Raw genomic sequence first — 11,742 nt, 5'->3', positions numbered from 1 at the left:
TCTACTCAGTGCTCTGTGGTGACCTAAATGGGAAGGAAATTCAAACAAGAGGGGATACGTGTATACGCACAGCAGATTCACTTTGCTGTGCAGCAGAAACTAACACTTTATGAAGCAAGTATACTCCAATAAAAATTAATAAAAAAAGATTAATGGGGAATAAGAATACATTGGTTAGAAATAGTTGATTTAAAGCCAACAAAATACAACAAAAATGCATTTTTTTTTTTTTTGACGGAGGGAAGATAGATCAAAATAGATAAGAAAACACTTTCACTTTAATTGCTTTTTTCTTATACTTCAAATTTATACTTAACAACTTTCTCCTCCTGGACAGAAGGAACACCTGGGTATTCTGGGAGAAGTATATAATTTTCCAAATCATTTTCAAGAAAAAAATGCATCACTTTCAAATTCTTGCGTGATTATTGCCACAAATAATCTAAGATGGCCTGGCTTGTTCATGGCTTCCTTATATAGAACTGCTTCCTGCTATCAAACCATATCTAGTTTATTTGTTAATGCTGGTTGCTCGATAAGTTCTAAGGCATCATCCAGACTTTTGGCAAGAAAATGAGCTCCCTGTGGAGGTTCCTTGAGTTCTCTATTGAGAATTATGTTAATTCTGTCTTTTAAAGATTGATTCTTTTCTGGAATGTTGAACCACGTCTTCCTACCCATAATCACCAAATTCTGTTTATCTTCTACTGATGAGGAATGCTTGAATTCATACCTGAGCAAGAGCTAAGGCAGGTCCCCATTCTTGCTGATGCCCCATGCTTTGCGACAGAGTGATGAGGCAGTTTAGTGGACGAACTACCTTTATCTTTAAAATATGTTATTAACTTGTATGTAGAAAGCATTAAATCAATTAAAATGTTAAATTTTCTAAATCTGACTTTAAGCCATTAATCATTATTTTCTTTCCACTTAATGTGAAATTTTAAAAATAATGAATCCTTAGATAAAAGCCATTGGTGTTTGCTACTTACAAAAAGTGTTGCTCAAATTTCCACCAAAAATGTTCTTTATCTTCCTGCCTACGTATGAATAAATGTGTGTGTGTGTGTGTGTGTGTGTGTGTATGTATTTGAAGCTTAGAATGAATTCTTTTTACTTTTTTTTTTGAAATCTGTATTGTATTTATATTTGCCTACATCATATGATAGTCTGGGTAAATATGAAAAAAGAGGTTGAATTAATGGAAAAAACCTCTAAAATTCTTATTTTTAGGGGAAAAGGTGAGCAAAATTCATACTACTAATACAGATGATTTAATAGTCTAATTTCAAACTAGATTATTCTCCTTACTGGTTGCATGTTAACTATAAAGTACTTAGAGTACTAAAAATTAATTTTTCCCTTTGAGACCTTTAAAGTTGTCTCTGTCAATATTGCTGCTGCTGCTGCTGCTAAATCGCTTCAGTCGTGTCCGACTCTGTGCAACACCATAGACCACAGCCCACCAGGCTCTGCCGTCCCTGGGATTCTCCAGGCAAGAATACTGGAGTGGGCTGCCATTTCCTTCTCCAATGCATGAAAGTGAAAGTGAAGCCACTCAATTGTGTCTGACTCTTAGCGACCCCATGGACTGCAGCCTACCAGGCTCCTCCATCCATGGGATTTTCCAGGCAAGAATACTGGAGTGGGGTGCCATTGCCTTCTCTGCTGTCAATATTGAGATATCTTGAAAAGTCTCAAAGGAAAAACAGGCTCCAAAATCACTGCAGATGGTGACTGCAGCCATGAAATTAAAAGATGCTTGCTCCTTGGAAGAAAATCTATGACAAACCTAGATAGCATATTAAAAAGCAGAGACATTACTTTGTCGACAAAGGTCCATATAGTCAAAGCTATGGTTTTTCCAGTAGTCATGTATGGATGTGAGTGTTGGACCATAAAGAAAGCTTAGAGCTAAAGAATTGATGATTTTGAATTGTGGTGTTAGAAAAGACTCTTGAGAATCCCTTAGACCGAAAGATCAAGCCAGTCAATCCTAAAGGAAATCAACCCTGAATATTCACTGGAAGGACTGACACTGAAGCTCCAATACTTTGGTATCTAAAGAGATTGGTACCTAAAGAACTATGCTTGCTTTATTTTGGTCTAAGTTATTTAGAGCTTATTATTTTCTCATTTATAAACTTATGCAGAATGCCCACCACATTGTTTGGCACGTAGTAGACATTAAATAAGTGCTTAACTCCTTTTTAAGAAGTGGATTAAAAGCATTGAGATATGAGTTTGCTTAATTAGAATGCATTTCAGAAAAGGGGAAAAATAAGCTAAGTTAGCAACTCTTTGGTTTGGCATTGTGAATGATCTTGGAACGTTGGTATGGAGACTTGGATTATTTGACTTATCCAAAAATCTAGGTAAGAAATGAAGTATCAAAGACCTAGATTAAAAATGGGCAATAAGAATAAATTGATACTTAATGGTAGACAGAAATCATCCCAAGATGACCATGCATGCATGGGTACATGTACTTAACAACATAAATTTTTACAAAAGTTTAAAAAATATTTCTTTATTTTTCTTACCACAGATGACTGTGGCAATGAGCAACTATCATTTCCTTCTCCCCTTCTTTCAGCTTCTATGGAAAAACAAATTACTTGGTATATAAATAGAGGTTATCAGCAGTAATGCTAATTGATGGTATAGCTGCCAAATACCAAGTTATATTCTAACAAAGAATATGACTAATGTTACTCAATAACATTTCATCAATCACAGGTCAGAAAATTACCAACAGTCAGTATTTTCTTTGGATCAGTAATGCAACTTAAAAGTTGCAGTTAGTATAATTAAAGGCCAGTAACCAGATAAAAAGTCTTAGTTTGTAATTTTTTTTCTTTTTTTTTTTTTTAACTAAGAAAGGCTATGTATTAAGTGATGTTTGAGCTCAATCCAAAGTATGGGGAACAAACTCAACAATATGATTAAAAAACTTTCAATGAGTATTTAATGAGTACCTACCCAGTGCCCAAAAAGGACACTCTAGGAGATATAATGGCAGAGGATATAAAATCTCTATTCCCCATGAATTTACAGTAAGATTGAGTAAAGAGAATGAGCAGATTTAAAACACAAAGCAAAAGCTCAGTGGCTGAAAATGAAGTGGTATAGGATGTTTAAAGATAAGCAGAACTATGTGAGCTGGAATTATCAGAAAATAACATTGCATGGATGGTAAATTTCAAGAAGATGTGGAAATGGAAGGCATTTCAGGGGTCCATTTTGTCCCTACAAGCTGAGTTCCTAAATGAGCATATAAAAATTTAGTTAAGGAAACACATAAAAAGGCAGCTATGTATCCTACCAATGGTTTAAGATACAAAAGTTTAATGCAGTGAAAAATTATTTAGGAAGTCACACGCTTTGTGGCCATTAACTTACATGGCAACTAATCTAATTGATAATTATGAAATTCTCAAAGCAAACTTGAGCAGTAGGACTCAGAAGTAGAAATAAAGAGCGAAAGGTAGAGTCAAGTGTAAAATACAATGATAGATTTTGAAAGAAACAGGAAAATTATTCATCTTAGGTGCCAAGAGTAGTAAGTAGTTAACAATATCAAGGCATCTTGAGCAAAATAGGAAATAATACTGGACCAGCAAACAGTAAGTCATTGGTATTATTTTACAAAAGGAAACAAAGACCAGAATGACTGAAATACGAAAAGAGAGTTTGCATGTTATTTAAAACATTCTGGAAGCATTCAGATAGCAATCATATTCTTTCAACAACAAAGATGACCATTACAGATATCTTTGCTTTGGTGACCATTTTGGTATATCATAATAGAGAAAAAACTCTAAAGAGTCCCTTGGACAGCAAGGAGATCAAGCCAGTCAATCCTAAAGGAAATCAACCCTGAATATTCACTGGAAGGACTAATGCTGAGGCTGAAGTTCCAATACTTTGGCAATCTGATGTGAAGAGCTGACTCATTGGAAAAGACCCTGATGCTGGGAAAGACTGAGGGCAGGAGGCGAAGGGGGCAACAGAGAATGAGATGGCTGAATGACATCACTGACTCAATGGACATAAGTTTGAGCAAACTCCATGAGATGGTGAAGGACAGGGAAGCCTGGCATTCTACAGTCCATGGGGTTGTAAAGAGTTGGACATGACTGAGAGACTGAACAACAATAGAGAAAAATATCTTCAAAAATAAAATTTTGTTTCTCTCATGAAAAAGTAAAGTGCTAAATGTGAACACAGTAAACTGTCCCTTCAACATTACATAGATAACAATGCAGATTCTAAAGCTGTTCTTTCATACCATTAACTGCTTTGATGGAAGACTAATCCACTTTGTGAGAATAGAACAGCTTGTTAATGTCAAAAAGAACTTAGGATATCATAGGTTTGTCTTGCTCTGAAATCTATGTAGGCAGCAAACTTTCATTCCTCCTTGCTAATCTCTGTTCAGTTTGTTCTTGGTGTTCATCACTAACTCAAATATACACACTTGAAAAGTTAGAAAAGAAACAGAAAAAAATATAAGATATTTAGAGGAACACTAAACCTTAATGCCTGTAAAATACATAAAGCTATGTAATGGCCAAGAATAAATATTAGAATTGAAGTCAGTCTATCTTCTTCCTTCCAGGAAACTAGTTACAACATCATCATGAGCATATCTCTGGAAACAGAGTGCCTGCATTTGCCACTTTAGTAAGTTTTGAGTCCTCAAGCTAAATTAATTACGTAACTTTTTGTACCTTAGTTTTCTCATCTTTAGACTATTAAAAGTACCTATCTCTTAGAGTTGTGAGGGCTAACTGATTTATGTTTTCAGATAAGTTAATGGAGCAAACTGAAAGTTGAAAGTATTTGCCATTTTACTTATTTGTTTATTTTTATTGAGTGCAAGTTTACCAAATGATTTTGCAAAGTTGTGATTTTATTTCTGAGAGTTGTTAGTACACAGCTGTGTTAAATTTATTTGGGGCTGCTATGTGCTTGGTATGACAACCCACTCTGGTATTCTTGCCTGGAGAATCCCATGGTCAGAGGAGCCTGGCAGTGTACAGTCCATAGGGTCGCAAAGTGCTGGACATGACTGAAGTGACTTAGCATATGTGCTTGTTTCACATATTGCTATATTTCAGTGTTTGCATTACATGGCTGTGTTGTCTCACCTGCAACTAAGAGCATGTGCATTACATCATCATGTAATAGAAGGCCAGTAGAGTATTTTTTATTGAATTTTCATGTCTTGCCCTAGCAAGATTATTGTGTCTCAAAATGTAGTCCACTAGCCACCTGCTGCACATATAGTGTGCTTATTAACTTAAGTATTCCTGGGTTCTCCCACAGGACTACCAAATCATAACTTATTGGAGTTGGATGCAGGGAAATAAATTGCTTTTAAAAACTAGTGTACTGTATTTAAGTTGAACAAATGTGACTAAAATTTGAGAACCACTGATTATTTGGTATACTCTCACAGTTGCTGTCAACTTTTTTGGTCATGTTTTCTTTCATATATTCTATCTTTCTACATTTTCTCTCTTTGGAGTAAAGTTTACAGATAGAAAGAAAGCAGTGTTTTACTTAACTAAACAATAATTTTATATATTCCTAATCATAAAATTAGCTGTTATAAATTATCAGCTACATTAGCCTTTCTGACATTTTTCTAAGTTAAACATGTCCCAAAGAACATCAGTCAAATAGCAACTAATCTGGTTAAAGATACAGTGTGAAGCAATGCAAAGCCACTAGCATGCTGGAACTTATCAAGTACCTATTATGCTATCAAGCACTGTGCTAAGCATATTACATACATTGCACTATTTAATTGTTATTACATTCTTAAAGAGTGAGAACTAATAATTACAGATGAGGAGACTGAAGTTTAGAGATTTGAAGCAACCTTCCTAGAATCATTCAAAAAGAATATGTTTGGAATGCAAAATAAGCTGTATGATTTCTAATAATGATTTTGATACAACGTGCATTAGAAGGAGTGAGAAAGTATATCAAAAAGCCAGTTAATTATGAAAGGGTTAAATGAATGACTCAAGAAAAAGAAAATCCAACCTTCTTTAATAGGCGGGTTGTAGAAGCTTTTAGAAAATATACTAACATTGATCCCTTCACTCAGGAAGATCAATCCCTGCTAGGACAATATTTTATCAGCCACTGTGACCCTGATATTAGGTGGAAACTCCAAAAGTTACAATTAAAGCCATAAACCCCCTTGCCCCAACTCATAGAGGTGACATTTTGGATATTTAGTAATTGAGATCAAGATAAGGAGGAAGAGAGAATCCAAAAGGAGAAAAGCAGGCCAGGGCTCATGAAAACTGATAGCTGTTGCTGTCAGCCATGCCTTGTGACTTCAGGACAACTAAGAGAGCCCAGGAAGTTCAACTATCCATCTATAGGTAAGACCAACAAGGGTGAATGCTTCAAATGCAAGTCAATTGGCCACTGGGCCCAAGAATGCCAGTAAGAGCCCCCCTGAACCATCCCTGCCTGCAAACAAACGTATTATTGGAAGACAGACTGCCCTTGGTCCTAAAGGGGAAGAGGGGCTCCTGCTCCTGAGATGGCCATGCTGGATGACTGAGACTTCCCGGGAATTCTGGTGGCTCCCCCAGTGAGATGTCTATCTTCATCCAGGAATCCTACATAGTTCTTGACATGGTAGGTACAAGATTGATTTTTAATTGATATGGAGCCACTTACTCTGTCTTGATTTCTCAAGCTTTCCTCCAAAAATTGTACTGTGACTGGTGCCAATGAAAAGCCTCACACCTGTTAGTACACTGGGCCTCTCACTTGCCAGTTTGAACAGTGGCTGATTTCACCTGCCTTTTTATTAATAGTTGTGCATGACTGTACTACCTCCCTTCCAGAAAGAGACCTTCTGGGCTCCCTTGGGTCCATACTATGGTTCAGTTCAGTTCAGTTCAGTCACTCAGTTGTGTCCAACTCTTTGCAACCCCATGAATCACAGCACACCAGGCCACCCTGTCTGTCCATCACCAGCTCCAGGAGTTTACCCAAGCTCATGTCCATCGAGTTGGTGATGCCATCCAGCCATCTCATCCTCTGTTGTCCCCTTCTCCTCCTGCCCCCAGTCCCTCCCAGCATCAGGGTCTTTTCCAATGAGTCAACTCTTCGCATGAGGTGGCCAAAGTACTGGAGTTTCAGCTTCAGCATCATTCCTTCCAAAGAAATCCCAGAGCTGATCTCCTTCAGAATGGACTGGTTGGATCTCCTTGCAGTCCATGGGACTCTCAAGAGTCTTCTCCAACACCACAGTTCAAAAGCATCAATTCTTCAGCACTCAGCTTTCTTCACAGTCCAACTCTCGCATCCATACATGACCCCTGGAAAAACCATAGCCTTGACTAGATGGACCTTTGTTGGCAAAGTAATATTTCTGCTTTTGAATATGCTGTCTAGGTTGGTCATAACTTTCCTTTCAAGGAGTAAGCGTCTTTTAATTTCTTAGGAGGCCCCAAACAACTCTTTATCTTGACTCTGACCAATACAGACTAGCCATCAGAGCAAGGTCCTATTCCCAGCCATATTCTACAAGCAGTGAACCCTTCAATATGTGATAAAGAAATCCCATGAGGGGCCTTAAAGCCCAATCTGTAAGAATTAGACTTAGGCCAGAAGCCATCTGTCCTATCAAGAGATAATATCCCATAAAGTTAAAAACAATCTCTCATAGATATATTCTTAGAACATGGCTTCTTGGTACCCTGCCAGTTTCTGTGCAATATCCCTATTTTGCCTGTCATTAAGCCAAATGGGGAAATAGGATGGTATAAGACCTTAGAGTAGTAACTGATGCAATGGTCTTTATACATTCCCTTGTGGCCAGTCCTTATATATTAGCCCAAATCCCTGAGGACAATGAATAATTTACTATATACTCCATCTCAAGGATGCCTCTTTTTGTATCCCAGTTCATCCTTCATTGCAATATCTGTTTATCTTCAAGTGAATTGACCCCAACTCAGGCCAAATGCAACAACATATCTGGACAGTATTGTCTTAGGGACAGCTCATACTTGTTTCTTCTGCTTCAGTTGTGTCCGACTGTTTGTGACCCTATGGACTGTAACCCACCAGGGTCTTCTGCCCATGGGATTCGCCAGGTAAGAATACTGGAGTGGGTTGCCATGCTCTCCTCCAGAGGATTTTCCCAATCCAGGGATCAAACCCATGTCTCATTATATCTCCTGAACTGGCAGGTAGGTTCTTTACCACTAGTACCAGCTGAGAAGCACCTTGGGCTTCCTTGGTGGCTCAGATAGTAAAGAATCTGCCTGCAATGCAGAAGACCCGGGTTCAGTCTCCAGGTTGGGAAGATCCCCTGGAGAAGGGAGTGACTTCTCCAGTATTCTTGCCTGGAGAATTCCATGGACAGAGGAGCCTGGTGAGTTATGTTGTTTGGGCTTCCCTGGTAGCCCAGATGGTAAAGAATTGGCTAGCAATGTAGGATCCCCACGTTCAATCCCTGGATTGGGACAATCCCCCAGAGAAATAAATGGCAACCCACTCCAGTATTCTTGCCTGGAGAATTCCATGGACAGAGGAGTTTGGTGGGCTACAGTCTAAGAGGTCGGACATGACTGAATGACCAACACTTTCACTTTCACATTTCATTCTTGTTTACCCAGGCCCTAGGAAGAGAACCTAGGGAAATAAATCTAAAAGTAGAGGGAATTCTATAGTATATAGATGAAATATTTATATGTAGCCCCTCCATGTAGGTCTCATTCAAAATGCCATTGCAGTCCTTAATTTCTTTGGGGCCCAGGGTTACGGAGTCTTTCAGACAAACACACAAATCTCAAATGCCCAAATCACAAAGCAACAAGTTAATGATCTGGGATATATAATACACCCTGAAAGTATACATTTGTCTCCATATAGAAAACAAACTATATTAGGTCTAAGCACTCCAAAAACAAAGAAACATCTTTGTATCTTTTGGGGCATGGCAGGATTTTCTAGAATTTGGACTCCAGCATTTGGGCCAATAAATAAACTTCTATATGAAGCCACTAAAGGCCCAGATACAGAACCATTGTTTTGGAATTGAGAACAGAAAAAGTTTTCAAAGATATTGAGCAAACCCTCACCAGAGCCCCTGCTCTGGGTCTCCCCAGCTTGAAAAAGCCATTCATCTTATATGTGGCTGAAAAGCAGGGGGCAGTTCTGGGAATCCTTATACAGAAGCTAGGGGAAATTCCCCATTCTATAGACTATTTTTCCAAACAACTAGTTTCTGTGACCTGAGGTTTACCTGGCTCCCTCTGGACAGTAGCTGCCACTGCTTTATTAGTGGAAGAAGCTAACAAGCTTAACTTCCACCAGTCACTAGAAGTCCAGACCCTCATCAAGTATAAAGGAGTCTAGAGAATGTACAAATCTAACAATGCATATGGCCCTTAGTCTTGTGAAACATTCAAGAATGTTTACTTGTATTATAAAAAAAATAAACTGTTAGGGAAAACATTAAATTTATATAAAGATTTCATAGAAAAATCTTAATTTTAATAAGAATGAGGTTGTCACTCTAAATTACTATTTTGTATCAGTTTTTTAAACTATAATGACTTCATGAAAGGCCTGATTAAAAATGGAAAGTGTTGGAAAACACTAAATAGTAATTTATCATCCAAACCAGGACACATTTAGTAGAAGGGGGTGCTATTTAATTATACTGGGGCAATGATTGTAAATCAAGGTTGTTGACTCTAATGGGAAATATGATTGTCTTAACATGACCCCACCCATGCTCCAACTGGCTATTTAAAAGGCTTAGGAAATCAATATCTCAGGGAGCACGTGAAATTCACTTGCAGTACTTAGTTGTGAAGCCCAAGTCTTGTGCTAAAACAGGAAAATTATGTAAAAGTCAACAAATAATGGCAAGGCTTCAAGAAGAGTGCAGACAGGCATATACATCACTGCCTCTGCTTATCCATACATTTTCCCAGCATTGAAATAATCACTCTCTGAGGAACCCCTCAAGCTGATAAGCTTTACCTCCATGCACACAGAATTTTCAATTACCTTTTTAGTGCCCCACACTTAAATATTTTAATGGCAAAACAATAATTTCCACACATTTGTGGAGAGATTTTCACGCGAAATGCAAAGCAAGCTTTCTGAGAATATTAGAGAAAGTGAAATATTAAAGGAAACAGAAACAATGCAGGCAGTAAAAGAAAACCACTATATATATATATATATATACATATATATCATACCCTCAGAAAAATAAGATAACACTGTAAACCTGAAAAAAGAGCATGATACCTAGAAAAAGGAACTTTAAGGGAGAAAGGGGATATGTGGAAACAAGCAAAAACTTTGCTAAAATTATGAGAGCAGACATGAGAGAACTGAAGCTAGATAATGAAATAAAGAAAACGAAATCAGCCTATGAGAGGAGCTCTGGGAGATCTCAGCAAAGCAGCTGTGTCGCAGGTCTAGAGGACAGAAGTGTGTTTGGAACTTCGGAAGAAATGCTGTCTCCCTCCTCTTGCTATCTCTGGGAATTGGTTCCAGAACCTCTTTTGCATACCAAAATCCACAGATGCTCAAGTTCTTTATATAAAATGGAATAGTATTTGCATACAATGTTAATATATCCTCCCCTATTCTTTAAATTATCTCTAGATCATTTATAATGACTGATAAAATGCAAATATTATGTAAATAGTTGTAAATATAATGTAAATCCTTTGTAAATAGTTGCTTGATGCTGCAAATTCAAGTATTTTTTTTTGAAATTTCTGAAAATTTTTTCCAAATATTTTTGATCTGCCATAATAAGCCATAAGGGCTTTCCAGGTGGCTCAGTGGTAGAGTCCTCTTGCTAATGCAGGAGACAGGGGTTTGATCTCTGGATCAGAAAGATCTCTTGGAGAAGGAAATAGCTACACACTCCAGTATTCTTGCCTGGGAAATCCATGGACAGAAGAGCCTGGCTGGCTACAGTCCATGGGGTTGCAAAAGAGTCTGACACAACTTAGTGACTAAACAAGAATAACACAGTACATTAACTAAAAAAAAAAGCAAACATAAATGCATATGTGTGGAAAGATCTCTACAGAATATATAAATATTTGTAATTAGCAATGGCTAACGCTAGATGGTTAAATTTTTAGTGACCTAAAAAAGTAATTAATTATATTTAAATTTTGCCTATAATTAATTTGTGTTATATGTCTAATTACCTGGAAGAAAATGCTGAAAGTCAAAAATACCCAGACAAGAGCTGACAAAATGAGTTTAAGCTCCAAGGCCGCTCGCTTGCCCCAGGTAGGCATTTTGTATTCATAAATATTGTTTTCTTTTGCTTAAATAACAACTACCCCCACATATTGTATAAGCTTTAGGCCCTACAAAACCTAAATCTGACCTTAGATGTAGGTTCAAACTCTAGCCCCACAGCTTACTAGTGTGTAATCATAGACAACTCACTTTTTTTTTTCTGCATTAAAGTTATACTTTATTGCCATGTTAAAAAATGTGTAAATTTGTCACTGACAGAGAAAGTGAGAACAAGGGTGGGGAGAGATAGAAGGCAAAATAAGACAAAACCCTGTTCCATATGCAACAAGGTTTAGTCAATGTGCTAACTTTTGCCAATATTAAAAATGTAAACAAAACTTGAAAATGCTGATATGAAATAGCATTAAAATGAAATTATTTATAGTACAGTATCACATGTCTTTTATTAGGCAA

At 37.3% G+C, this 11,742-nt stretch overlaps 1 pseudogene; it reads right to left on the bottom strand.

The window, feature by feature from the left end:
- Positions 1 to 278: 278 nt before the first annotated feature.
- LOC113893542 lies at positions 279 to 11,324 on the bottom strand (annotated as a pseudogene).
- Positions 11,325 to 11,742: the final 418 nt, after the last annotated feature.

This window comes from Bos indicus x Bos taurus, chromosome 5, assembly GCF_003369695.1.
Source record: "Bos indicus x Bos taurus breed Angus x Brahman F1 hybrid chromosome 5, Bos_hybrid_MaternalHap_v2.0, whole genome shotgun sequence".
Taxonomy (NCBI): Eukaryota; Metazoa; Chordata; class Mammalia; order Artiodactyla; family Bovidae; genus Bos; species Bos indicus x Bos taurus.
The sequence above is the reverse complement of the archived record's forward strand: the minus strand, read 5'-3'. Positions and strand labels throughout refer to the sequence as shown.